Source organism: Rhinoderma darwinii, chromosome 13 (genome assembly GCF_050947455.1).
Source record: "Rhinoderma darwinii isolate aRhiDar2 chromosome 13, aRhiDar2.hap1, whole genome shotgun sequence".
In the NCBI taxonomy this organism is placed as follows: domain Eukaryota; kingdom Metazoa; phylum Chordata; class Amphibia; order Anura; family Rhinodermatidae; genus Rhinoderma; species Rhinoderma darwinii.
This window is the reverse complement of record NC_134699.1, coordinates 69,898,435-69,912,167: the sequence shown is the minus strand read 5'-3', so window position 1 is coordinate 69,912,167 and position 13,733 is coordinate 69,898,435.

Here is a 13,733-nt window from a genome sequence, read left to right as displayed (position 1 = left end):
AACGATGTCGGGTCCCCCCCCAATTTTCATAACCAGCCAGATGCAACACAGCAGCAGCAGGCAGCATTACAAGGGTGGGAAGGGCCACTGTTTTTGGCCTTCCCCAGCCTAATACTACCAGCCTGCGGCCACCCCGGTGCCTGCCCGTCACTACAGATGGTCGGGTACTGGTTTGTACCCGGCTCTTCCCAGTACCCCTGGTGGCAGTGGGTACCGGGGTAATAATGGGGGTTAGTGTAGCCTCTGCACCGGCTAACATTAAGCCTCGCCTTAGTAATGGAGGTTGTCAATCAGCCGGCGGCCATTACTAAGGCGGTGATAATAAAGTTTAAAAAGATACAAGCACATAGAAAAAATATTTTATTGAAATAAAAAAACACAACCCTCATTAACCATTTTATTGAGAATAAAAAAAAGGCCGTCATTGAAGTAGTCCTCGAATCCGAAGTCCAACAACCGAACCTGTAAAAAAACACAAACACACAAAAATAATCAGTAACACATAAAGAAGCAAAATTATTATTCTTACCTATCCTGGGTCCAGCGCTGGAGCCGCAATGTCAGCGAGCTGGGCCCTGTATCTAATCCTATCATGTGTGATACTGTCTGCTGAGCCACTGTATCTAATCCTATCATGTGTGGTACTGTCTGCTGAGCCACTGTATCTAATCCTATCATGTGTGATACTGTCTGCTGGGCCACTGTATCTAATCCTATCATGTGTGATACTGTCTGCTGAGCTGTGTATCTAATCCTATCATGTGTGATACTGCCTTCTGAGCCACTGTATCTAATCCTATCATGTGTGATACTGTCTGCTGAGCCACTGTATCTAATCCTATCATGTGTGATACTGTCTGCTGAGCCACTGTATCTAATCCTATCATGTGTGGTACTGTCTGCTGAGCCACTGTATCTAATCCTATCATGTGTGATACTGTCTGCTGAGCCACTGTATCTAATCCTATCATGTGTGGTACTGTCTGCTGAGCCACTGTATCTAATCCTATCATGTGTGGTACTGTCTGCTGAGCCACTGTATCTAATCCTATCATGTGTGATACTGTCTGCTGGGCCACTGTATCTAATCCTATCATGTGTGATACTGTCTGCTGAGCTGTGTATCTAATCCTATCATGTGTGATACTGCCTTCTGAGCCACTGTATCTAATCCTATCATGTGTGATACTGTCTGCTCAGCCACTGTATCTAATCCTATCCATAGTTTATAGGGTCGTAGTGCTATAGATATGCTATGCTGTCTCATATACACACTTTTTTTTGGGGCGGACACATGTATTGGGGCTATTTCCCGGACATTTTAAGCCCTGAGGGTATGTTCACACGGCAGCGTCTGTTACGGCTGAAATTACTGTGCTGTTTTCAGGAGAAAACAGCTCCGTAATTTCAGCCATAATGGCATGTGCAGGCGTCTTTTGCTGCGTCCATTACGGAAGTAATTGAAGCTGGTTTTCCATGGAGTCCATGGAAAACGGCTCCATTTACGTCTGAAGAAGTGACAGGCACTTTTTTACGCGCCGCCTTTTGACAGCGGCGCGTAAAAAAAATTTACCGTCGGCACAGAACATCGTAAGACCCATTCAAATGAATGGGCAGATGTTTGCCGACGCTTTTGAGCCGCATTTTCGGACGTAATTCAATGCTAAAACGCCCAAATTACGTCCATAAATAGTGTGTGTGAACCCAGCCTTAGTGACGCCCCGGCTGCTAGTGCTGCATTGTTGGGTCACTTAGGCCATGAGAAGTTTGCGGGGGGGGGGCCCAGTAAGAATTTTTGCATCAGGGCCCATGAGCCTCTAGCTACGCCCCTGGCAGAAAGGATTGCTTCACAGCGTAACACACATCTATGGATCATTTATTTTTTTACCCCATTATTATACCCCCTGACTATGCCCCTTATATACTCCGCCCCGCTTACATATGCCCTACATTATAAACGGAAACACCAGTAAGACTCCAAACAAATATAGTACCAAGCAAAATCCGCTCTCCAAAAGCCAAATGGTGCTCCCTCGGCTCTGAACCCTACAGCGTGCCCAAACAGCAGTTTCCTTCAACATATATGGCATCGTCATACCTGGGAGAACCCTTTTAACAATTTTTGGGGTGTGTGTCTCCAGCGTCATAAGCTTGGCATGACATATTTGCCACTGAATGGCATATCTAGGGAAAAATATAAATTTTTAATTTGCACCATCCGCAGCGCAATCATTTATGGAAAAGACCTGTGGGGTGAAAATGCTCACTACACCCCTTAATAAATGCCTTGAGGGGTGCAGTTTCCATAATAGGGTCACTTCTCAGGGGTTTCTTTTTATTATTTCACATCTGAGCCTCTGCAGTTGTGAACCAATACTTTGTAAATCGCCAAATTAGGCCTCCACTCCGCATGGTACTCTTCACTCCTGAGCCCTGTCATATGTCCAGGCAAAAGATTAGGGTCACATGTAGGGTGTTTCTAAAACCGGGAAACACCGCATAATAATTAGAGAGCTGTCTCGTTATGGTGGCACAAGCCGGGCACCACATATTGGCATATCTATGGAAAAAAATCCAATTTTCACTCTGCAACATTGAGTCCACACTAATTTCTACAAAACACCTGCAGGGTTAAAATGCTTACTACACCCCTTGGTAAATGCATTGAGGGGTGTAGTTTCCAAAATGGGGTCACTTCTGGGGGGTTTCCACTGTTTTGGGCCCACAGGCGCCCAGAAACCAATCCAGCAACATCTGCACTCCAAATGGCGGTCCTTCCGTTCTGAGCCCTGCCGTTTGCCCAAACAGCAGTTTATGACCACATATGGGGTATTGCCGTACTCGGGAGAAATTGCTTTACAAATGTTGGTTTCTTTTTTTCCTTTATTTGTTGAGAAAATGAAAAAATTTGCGCTAAAGCTACGTCTTATTGAAGAAAAAGGATTGTTCTTATTTTCACTGCCCAATTCTAATAAGTTCTATGAAACATCTGTTGGGTCAAAACGCTCACTACACCCCTAGATGAATTCCTCAAGAGAGGTGTAGTTTCCTAAATGGAGTCACTTTTTGGGCGTTTTCATTGTTTTGTCCCCTCAGGAGCTTTGCAAATCTGACCTGGCCTCCGCAAATCATTCCTGCTAAATGTGAACTCCAAAAGCCAAATAGCGCTCTTTCCCTTCTCAGCCCTGCCGTGTGTACAAACAGCCGTTTATTACCACATGTGGGGTATTGTTTTACTCGGGAGAAATTGCTTTACAAATTTTGCAGTGCTTTTTCTCCTTCAGTCCTTGTGGAAATGATAAAAAATTAGCTAAACCTACATTTTCTTTGAAAAAAATTTAGATTTTAATTTTCACGGCCTACTTCCAATAATTTCTGTAAAAAACCTGTGCGGTCAAAATGCTCACTACACCCCTAGATAATTTCCTTGAGGTGTGTAGTTTCCCAGATGGGGTCACTTTTGGGGGATTTTCACTGTTTTGGCACCGCAAGAGCCCTTCAAACCTAACATGGTTCCTAAAATATATTCTAACAATAATAAGGCCCAAAAATCCACTAGGTTCTCCTTTGCTTCTGAGGCCGGTGCTTCAGTCCAGTAGCACGCTAGAGCCAAATGTGGGATATTTCCTAAAACTGAAGAACCTGGGCAACAAATATTGAGTTGCGTTTCTCTGGTAAAACCTTCTGTGTTATAAAAAAAATTGTATTAAAAATTTATTTCTGCAAAAAAATATGAAATTTGTACATTTCACCTCCACTTTGCTTTAATTCCTGTGACATGTGTAAAGGGTTAAGACATTTTCTAAATGCTGTTTTGAATACTTTGAGGGGTGAAGTTTTTTAAATGGGGTGACTTTTTGGGGGTTTCTAATATATAAGGCCCTCAAAGCCACTTCACAACTGAACTGCCCCTGTAAAAATAGCCTTTTGAAATTTTCTTGAAAATGTGAGAAATTGCTGCTAAAGTTCTAAGCCTCGTAACGTCCTAGAAAAATAAAAGGATGTTCAAAAAACGATGCCAATCTAAAGTAGACATATGGGGGATGTTAATTAGCAAGAATTTTTTGTATTATAACTGCCTGTCTTACAAGCAGATACATTTAAATTGAGAAAAATGCAAATTTTTGAAATTTTTCGCAAAATTTAGGTGTTTTTCACAATTAAATACTGAACATATTGAGCAAATTTTGCCAGTAACTTAAAGTGCAATGTGTCACGTGAAAACAATCTCAGAATCGCTTGGATAGATGAAAGCATTCCGTAGTTATTACCACATAAAGTGAAACATGTCAGATTTGAAAAATGAGGCTCTGTCAGGAAGGTCAAAAGTGGCCAAAGCGGAAAGGGGTTAAAACCTGCATACTAAAGCAACAGTACAATGACAGTAAATAAACAGCAATTTTCCTGGGTATCACAGTTAGTCATGGAGAACTTCAGGGGACTTTCAGTCCCCCGTTCTCCCTATCGCTGCCAGCGATCACACATGTATCCCCTATCCTGTGGAGAGGGGATACATGTCTTTTGTAGGGCACACTGTAGGTCGCATTTTTTGGGGGGGTTGGGGCTGCATGGCGTTCCCTAAAGGGGGGGCCTCTGTATGGCGTTCCCTACAGGGGGGGCCTCTGTATGGCGTTACCTACAGGGGGGGCCTCTGTATGGCGTTCCCTACAGGGGGGGCCTCTGTATGGCGTTACCTACAGGGGGGGCCTCTGTATGGCGTTACCTACAGGGGGGGCCTCTGTATGGCGTTACCTACAGGGGGGGCCTCTGTATGGCGTTACCTACAGGGGGGGCCTCTGTATGGCGTTACCTACAGGGGGGGCCTCTGTATGGCGTTACCTACAGGGGGGGCCTCTGTATGGCGTTACCTACAGGGGGGGCCTCTGTATGGCGTTACCTACAGGGGGGGCCTCTGTATGGCGTTACCTACAGGGGGGGCCTCTGTATGGCGTTACCTACAGGGGGGGCCTCTGTATGGCGTTACCTACAGGGGGGGCCTCTGTATGGCGTTACCTACAGGGGGGGCCTCTGTATGGCGTTACCTACAGGGGGGGCCTCTGTATGGCGTTACCTACAGGGGGGGCCTCTGTATGGCGTTACCTACAGGGGGGGCCTCTGTATGGCGTTACCTACAGGTGGGGCCTCTGTATGGCGTTACCTACAGGGGGGGCCTCTGTATGGCGTTACCTACAGGGGGGGCCTCTGTATGGCGTTACCTACAGGGGGGGCCTCTGTATGGCGTTACCTACAGGGGGGGCCTCTGTATGGCGTTACCTACAGGGGGGGCCTCTGTATGGCGTTACCTACAGGGGGGCTGTATGGCGTTCTCTACAGGGGGGGCTGTATGGCGTTCTCTACAGGGGGGGCTGTATGGCGTTCTCTACAGGGGGGGCTGTATGGCGTTCTCTACAGGGGGGGCTGTATGGCGTTCTCTACAGGGGGGCTGTATGGCGTTCTCTACAGGGGGGCTGTAAGGTGTTCTCTACAGGGGGCTGTATGGCATTCTCTACAGGGGGATGTATGGCGTTATCTACAGAGGGGGCTGTATGGCGTTCTCTACAGAGGGGGCTGTATGGCGTTCTCTACAGGGGGCTGTATGGCGTTATCTACAGGGGGGGCTGTATGGCGTTATCTACAGGGGGGCTGTATGGCGTTCTCTACAGGGGGGGCTGTATGGCGTTCTCTACAGGGGGGCTGTATGGCGTTCTCTACAGGGGGCTGTATGCCGTTATCTACAGGGGGCTGTATGCCGTTATCTACAGGGGGCTGTATGGCGTTATCTACAGGGGGCTGTATGGCGTTATCTACATGGGGGGCTGTAAAAAAGGCACTATATACAAGGGGGGGTTGTGTGACACCCAGGGGAGGGGAGGGGCCCAGTCAAAAGTTTGCTATGGGGCCCAGTCTTTCCTATTTACGCCCCTGGCAGCATCCAAAACATTTTTACATTAAGGATCTGACATCACACTTTTATATAACAGCACAATACACCATCATACGTAACATAGGGGGGTTTAGGATTAATTTTAATGTAGGGTGATAAGTTTGTGGTGACATTACTGGTGGTCTTGGCTAGTGAAGGGATTAATCATCACATATCTCTTATCGAGGGCAATGAAGAGGTTAATGGTTGAATCCTTGAGGTTTGGGGCATTGAAAAAGTGCTGTATGGCAGTGATTGGGTTAATTTCCTGGGTGTCTAAAGTGCTGAAGGGGTTAACTGTAAATTTTCCGGTGATCTGGGGCAGTTAAAGGGTAAATGGGTTAATTCCCTGGTGGTCTAGTGCAGACAAGGGGGTAAATGTGAATTCCCTGTGATCTAGGGCAGTGAAGGGGCTAATTGTTAATTTCCCCAGTGGTTCTAAAGCAATGAAGGGGTTAATTGTCCCTGGTGGTTCTCGGGCAGTGAAGGGGTTAATCTTCCCTGGTGGTTCTCGAGCAGTGATGGGGTTAATTGTTCATTTCCCCGGTGGTTCTCGAGCAGTGAAGGGGTTAATTGTCCCTGGTGGTTCTCGAGCAGTGATGGGGTTAATTGTTAATTTCCCCGGTGGTTCTCGAGCAGTGAAGGGGTTAATTGTCCCTGGTGGCTCTCGAGCTGTGAAGGGGTTAATTGTCCCTGGTGGTTCCCGAGTGAAGCCATACCTACCAACTTTCAGGAATCACAAAAAGGGACAACCGATGCAGCGCACGAAACAGGTCACAGCAACATTGTTTCTTTTAAGCCACGCCTCTAATCCCACCCAATCCACGCCCATACACACCCGGTTCAGCCCACACAGAATCATGCTTCCACAGATGCACCCACACAGTATAATGCCCCATTATCTGCCCCTAGTCAGTGGCATAACTACCGCTATAGCAGCCGTAGCGGCTGCTACGCGGCCCGCGGCATGAGGGGGCCCGTGTCGCCCGCTGGCGCGGGCCCCCACCATGGCCGGAGGCTCCGCTAGCTACAGCGGGACGCCACTGAACACTACGACAGAGCAGGGAGGTATCTCCCCGCTCTGCCATTAAATATAAGACATGTATCCCCTCTCCACAGGATATCCACAGGATAGGGGATACATGTGTGATCGCTGGCATTGATAGGGAGAACGGGGGACTGAAAGTCCCCTGAAGTTCTCCATGAAAAACCTCGGACTTCCGGGGTCTGTGTCGGCAGCTCCATAGAAATGAATGGAGCACCGGTCGCGCTTGTGCCCCGATGGGAAGCTGGAGCCCCGATGGGAGAGGAAACCATATGTGGTGGTAAACCACGTCGACCCCGGGCTTCCTGTGAATGAAGTGAGACCAGAAGGTGACCAGGGACCGAGTAGAAGGCTGCACCGCAACCTGTTGCGGCCATGTACCTTTCTGACACCAGAACCAGTCACGTCATCAAGGCAAGAAGAACCGCAGAGTGCTTCACCGACAAATATTGACGGGGATTGGTGGTTGCTGGTTCCATCAGACGACCCTAGTGTTTCCTGGGCGTCACGACCGACCAGGACGGAGAACCAAACGGAGTGTGTGGAGAAACCTGCAACGGAATTGACTCATGTACCGCGTTATCCACAGAGGTGCACTCGCAACCGACAACCGGCCTATTTACAAGACTATGAAGTTTAGTGCAGAGGACTGCACTTGTTAACAAGGGGGGAAGTGTAAGGGTGCGTCCCTGCTTACCTCTCCCCGGAGGACAGTGACGGCCAAGCTGTCGGGCGGCTGAAGTCGCCGCAGATCCGGACGAAGGAGCGTCTTGGGCGTCATGGCAATGGCCACCCTGCCGCCAGCCATGACGCCTGCGCCGAAGGAGGAGGGCAAGCTCTCGCGCGGCGGGACTAGAGCGAGGAGGGGAAGCGCGGGAAGTGAGAGGGGCGGAGCGGTGTGTGGCGCGAAAAGGAGGGAGGAGAAGAGCAGAGAGAGTGTGGGTGAAGAATGAGCAAGAGCGAGGAGGAGAACAGGAGAAAGGAGCCGAGTCTTAGGGAGAGAAGAGGAGAGGCGGTAGAGGCTGCTGGATTTGCAGCTGCAGAGAAGAGGATCGGCGGTGTGGCAGCAGGAGGAGATTGTGAGGAGGAACGTGCCTCCCTGCAGAGGAACGGACTGGCAGGAGTGCACCTAACGGCAGACTGCCTGAGCAAGAGAGTGGAGTGGAGCCTCAGCATCCACTACAGGTACCAGCCACACACACACACGTAGCCTCACTAGGACCCTCAGACCTCCCCAGGCAAAGTCCCATTAGCCGCAGCACTACCTGACTCTCCAAGCGTAGTACGGTCCGCGCCTACCCTGGTTACCAAGTACGTGAAAGACTATCCTTACACTAACTTCGGCTGTTGTAGCCTGAATTAGGCCTAGAACCCTGCATGGAACTGTTACCGCTAAAACGCCGCATGTAACCCTGCATGGAACTGTTACCGCTAAAACGCCGCATGTAACCCTGCATGGAACTGTTACCGCTAAAACGCCGCATGTAACCCTGCATGGAACTGTTATTGCTAAAACGCCGCATGTAACACTGCATAGAACTGTTATTGATGAAGCACCGCATGTAACCTTGCATCGAACTGTTATTTATGAGCACCGCATGTAACCTTGCATCAAACTGTTATTTATGAGCACCGCATGTAACCTTGCATCGAACTGTTATTTAGGAAGCTTGTTGAAGCGGGAGCAGACAGAAGGAACGGTCGGGTTGACGGGACTTTGTTGGACTATTAGCTGGACTTCGTGTAACTCGTAGCGTCAGCCCGCCAGTTCAGTTGCGTCCTAGGGGGTCCACCGTTCGGACCACCGACTGAGGAGAGAGAGGGTTTGTCATGAAAGGTAGCGGATAGCTCCGCAAGGACCCGTGACGGTGCTAGTAGGTACGTTAGTCGCTGGATCCCACGACGCGACCCGTGGGCCGAGAGTGTGACTCTTACCCTAGGGTAGGCTGTCAGTAGCGCCCGCCGTGACTGACAGCGGCGTTTCCTTAGCCAAGCCGGCAACGTGGGGTCAGGCACAACCTCTCTCCGGGGGACTTCCAGCGGGATCGAAGTCCTCAACCTCAAGCTTCCTGTCTGCTCCATAGAGAAGAAGTATTGTTAATTGCTCTCCGCAGTAAAGAAGTTGCTCAAGCAGAAGGTGTGTCTTGTTCATTGTGTACCAACCACGGTAGTTCCTCCTACACGTTCCCTACAGACCCCCCCTGTAGATAACGCCATACAGCCCCCCTGTAGATAACGCCATACAGTCCCCCTGTAGATAACGATATACAGTCCCCCTTGTAGATAGTGCCATACAGTCCCCGCTGTAGATAACGCCATACAGCCCCCCTGTAGATAACGCCATAGAGCCCCCCTGTAGATAACGCCATACAGCCCCCCTGTAGATAACGCCATACAGCCCCCTCTGTAGATAACGCCATACAGCCCCCTCTGTAGATAACGCCATACAGCCTCCTCTGTAGATAACGCCATACAGCCCCCTCTGTAGATAACGCCATACAGCCCCCTTTGTAGATATCTACAGAGGGGGCTGTATGGCGTTATCTACAGGAGGGATTGTATGGCGCTATCTACAGAGGGGGCTGTATGGCGTTATCTACAGGGGGGACTGTATGGCACTATCTACAGAGGGGACTGTATGGCGCTATCTACAGAGGGGACTGTATGGCACTATCTACAGAGGGGGCTGTATGGCACTATCTACAGAGGGGGCTGTATGGCGCCATCTTCATGGGGGCTGTAAAAAAGGCACTATCCACAAGGGGGGGCTGTAAAAAAGGCACTATCCACAAGGGGGGGTTGTGTGACACCCAGGGGAGGGGGGCCCCAGTCAAAAGTTTGCTATGGGGCCCAGTCTTTCCTAGTTACGCCCTTTCCCTAGTGCCAGTGCCCTTGTAGATGATGCCACAGTGTGCCCTGTAGATAGTGCCCCAATAAAGTGCCACAGTGCCCATGTAGATAGTGCCACCCCCCTCTCCTAGATAGCACCATTGGGACTCCGTCTAGGAGCAGAATCCCCAGCTAGAACATTGGCCGGGGATTCCGCTCCTAGGGGGAACGCCTGATGTCACTGTTCGTATATGGACAGTGAAGTCAAGGGCTACCCAGGGCACGGAGCTTAAAGTAGCGTTGTGCCCGGGTAGTCCTCAGCGAGCGGAGGCGCTTCCTCTGTCATGAACTAATGCTGAAGCAGGGAGCTGATGGTTCCCTGCTTCAGCATCGGGTTCAACTATATCTGCGTTCTGAGGACATACCACCGCCCGAAATCAGGGACTGTCCTGCTGAATCCAGGACGGTTGGGAGGTGAAGAGGCTAATCAAGGGGGGTAACGTACAGGGGGGGGGGGTCTAGGGACTTACCCCTCTCGGAGGACGGAGCAGGAGTGCGGGCTTGGAGAGCGCTGAAGAGGTGGCGGCTCAGGAGGAAGGAGCGTCTGTGGCGTCATGGCAACGGCCGCACCGCCGAGAGCCATGACGCATGCGCCCGACGGCGAGGAGGGCGAGGTCTGCACGGCGGGACAAGGAGGAGGGACTCGGCAGGAAGGGAAGAGAGGGCGCGGAAAAGCAGGGGGCGGAGTCAGCAGCGGCGCGCGGAGAAAGAGTCAGAGGAGTGAGAGGAGAAGAGTGGGGTGTAATAGCATGAGGACAGAGGAGAGGGCGAGAGAACACGAGGATAGGAGAACAGGGGTCCGGACAGTGACCGGGAGAGTGAGAGCTGCCACTGGAGACCGCAGGAGGAAGGAGAAGGCAGGAGCCTGACAAAAACGTGGGCTCTGCCATCATCCTGAAAAGGACAGAGGACTGGCCGGAGCACAAGGGGTGTGCCCACAGCCACAGGTACCGTGCCCAGACCTCAAGACCCCTGACTAAGACCTAGAGCCCAGCCAAAAGATAGAGCCCTTGTCCCAGTCAGTGACTGTTTCAAGCAGTGACGTCCATCGCTAGCTACCGCTAACCAATTCACCCTGAGCTAGGCCCAGAAGACAGGGCGGACTTGCTATCATATTAACCGCGCCAGTGTCGCGGCGTGTCCTCCAGGCTAAAACACTGCATGTAACCCTGCATGGAACTGTTATTGCTAAAACACCGCATGTAACCCTGCATGGAACTGTTATTGATGAAGCACCGCATGTAACCTTGCATAGAACTGTTATTTATGAAGCTTGTTGGAGCAGGAGCAGACAGAAGGAACGGTCGGGTTGACGGGACTTTGTTGGACTACTAGCTGGACTTCGTGTAACTCGTAGCGTCAGCCCGCCAGTTCAGTTGCGTCCTAGGGGGTCCACCGTGCGGACCACCGACTGAGGAGAGAGAGGGTTGTCATGAAAGGTAGCGGGTAGCTCCGCAAGGACCCGTGACGGTGCTAGTAGGTACGTTAGTCGCTGATTCCCACGACGCGACCCGTGGGCCGAGAGTGTGACTCTTACCCTAGGGTAGGCTGTCAGTAGCGGGTAGCTCCCGCCGTGACGGACAGCGGCGTATCCTTAGCCAAGCTGGCAACGTGGGGTCAGGCACAACTTCTCTCCGGGGGACTTCCAGCGGGATCGAAGTCCTCAACCTCAGGCTCCCTGTCTGCTCCATAGAAAAGAAGTTATTGTTAATTGCTCTCTGCAGTAAAAGAAGTTGCCCCAAACAGAAGGTGTGTCTTGTTCATTGTGTACCAACCGCGGTAGTTCCTCCTACAGACTGGCCTGTGATGAGCTGTATACAAAGAATATGGCCGCTATAGGACAATGAGATCACATGACCGCATAACACCCCGCTCGTCCAGGTCCCGGCCCTCCACCCTGCTCTCGCCTTCTGCTGCCACCACCCTGTAACCGGAGACGTGTAATTAGAATTTTTACTATAAGACCCTTAGGCCGCAGGCTGGCACACAATGTGCCCGCAGCATTAATAAGATTAGCAACGTTCTGGTAATGGGTCTGGCAGTGGGGCGGGAGCCAGGCCGTTTACGTAATCCAGCTGTGTATACAGTTCTGTGCGTGGCTCGAATTCTCTTATAATAACCAAAACTATTATAATTCTGATTATTACTTAAAGGGCAATTCCACAAATGAGCCCGTCGCCCTCTTGTTTGAAATCTTTTAATATCGTCTTCAGTCATTTCTGGGTCTTCCACCTCTGCTGATTCCTCACTGTGACTGCTCTGCCAGTGTGCGTGTCAGTCTTCACTGTAGATCAAGAATTCTATTCATGCATCAGGAGGATCAGGATGAACAGAATAGCACCCTGCCAGGTCTCCCACTCACATGACCGGCCCCAATGTAGATTTACCATATGCCTGTAATGTAAATCATTTTACAGAAGATTTGCAGCCAGGAGTGGAGACTGCGATTTGCAGATTTTTGGGGATGCAGCACAATACCTGCGCAAAATAGAGAGAGCGGATTGAGGCCCAAAATCAACCGTTCGATGCCAAGACTTTTGTGTATGTTACAGACAGTAAGGAGCTGAAGGGGATCATTCAGACTAAAGGGAACAGCGCCACCGTGCAGACAGATGGGGAAGTGCGAGCACTGCATGGATTTTACTGCTATATACAAACCTGATTATATAATTTTACTGAACCTCGGGGCTTCAATGACCAATTCACCTCTGCTAAATCTGTATTATTGTTGACAACTACAGAAATATACAAGCTTGTCAAAGCTCCGCCCCTTTTTACTAGGCCTTATTCACACGACAGGGTCCCGACAGGGTCCGAGCGTCGGCCGATAAAATCGGCCGTTTTGGGACATTTTTCCCGTCCGTTTTGCATCCGTTCCGATTCCGTTCCGGGCCGGGCATATCTGGACAGTGACATCAGGGGCAACTTCTGAAGTGGAATCCCCCTGTGGCCGGTGATTCCCCTTCAGGAAAAGCCCCTGTCGTCTGTGTCCATTTATGGACATTGAACGTTTTACTGGCTTCTCCTGGTGTGGAATCCCCGGTCACAGAGTGGTCGGGGATTCCGCTTCAGGAGTTGCCCCTGATGTCACTGTCCAGATATGGACAGAGACATCAAGCGCTCCGTCCAGGAGCGGAATCCCCGAACGCATGGGGATTCCGCTCCTTCAGGGAGCTAAAGTGGGGCTAGCACATAGTAGAGCAGGGAGATACTGCCCTGCTCTGCTATGGTGGCGTCGCTACAGCAGTAGCAGCAGCTGCTAGCGGCGCCATCGGCCATGGGAGGTGTCGACGCTGGCAGCCGCTATGGCTGCGGTAGCGATGGCTGAAGCAGCGCCCGGGCGGAAAGGCGGCTGCTGATTCGTCGGGCCAGGGCGCATTTAAAACAAGCAGGGGAAGGGAGCCAGCGCAGCGCCCCCTTCCACCTGCTGTACACCCCGACCCTGCCACACAGTACCCCTGTATAAGGGCACCCCCACATTGTAGAAACTTACCTGCAGCATACAGCGCTTTGTCCGAATGGCATAAACTCCTCCTGCTCACATGCACTCTGCGCTGTGGGGAGAGAGCGAGCGACGGTAGACACGGCCGTCACTCTGGACACATTCCAGTGATGGCCGTGTATTACCCGGCCCCATAGCCTTCTATGGGAGCCGGGCGGCCGGGTGAATGGCCGAAAATAGGGCATGTCCCATTCTTTGACGGCCAGGTTTCCCGGGCCGTCAAAAAATCGGTCGTGTGAATAGCCCTATTAGGGGTCTATTGTTCCTACTGCAGCCGTGTGACGGCCGGGAAACCCTGTAGTGTGAATAAGTGCTTAGTAAATATATGGTCGGACTTGCTACAATACAGGTATATTTAAAGGCTAACTCCCCTG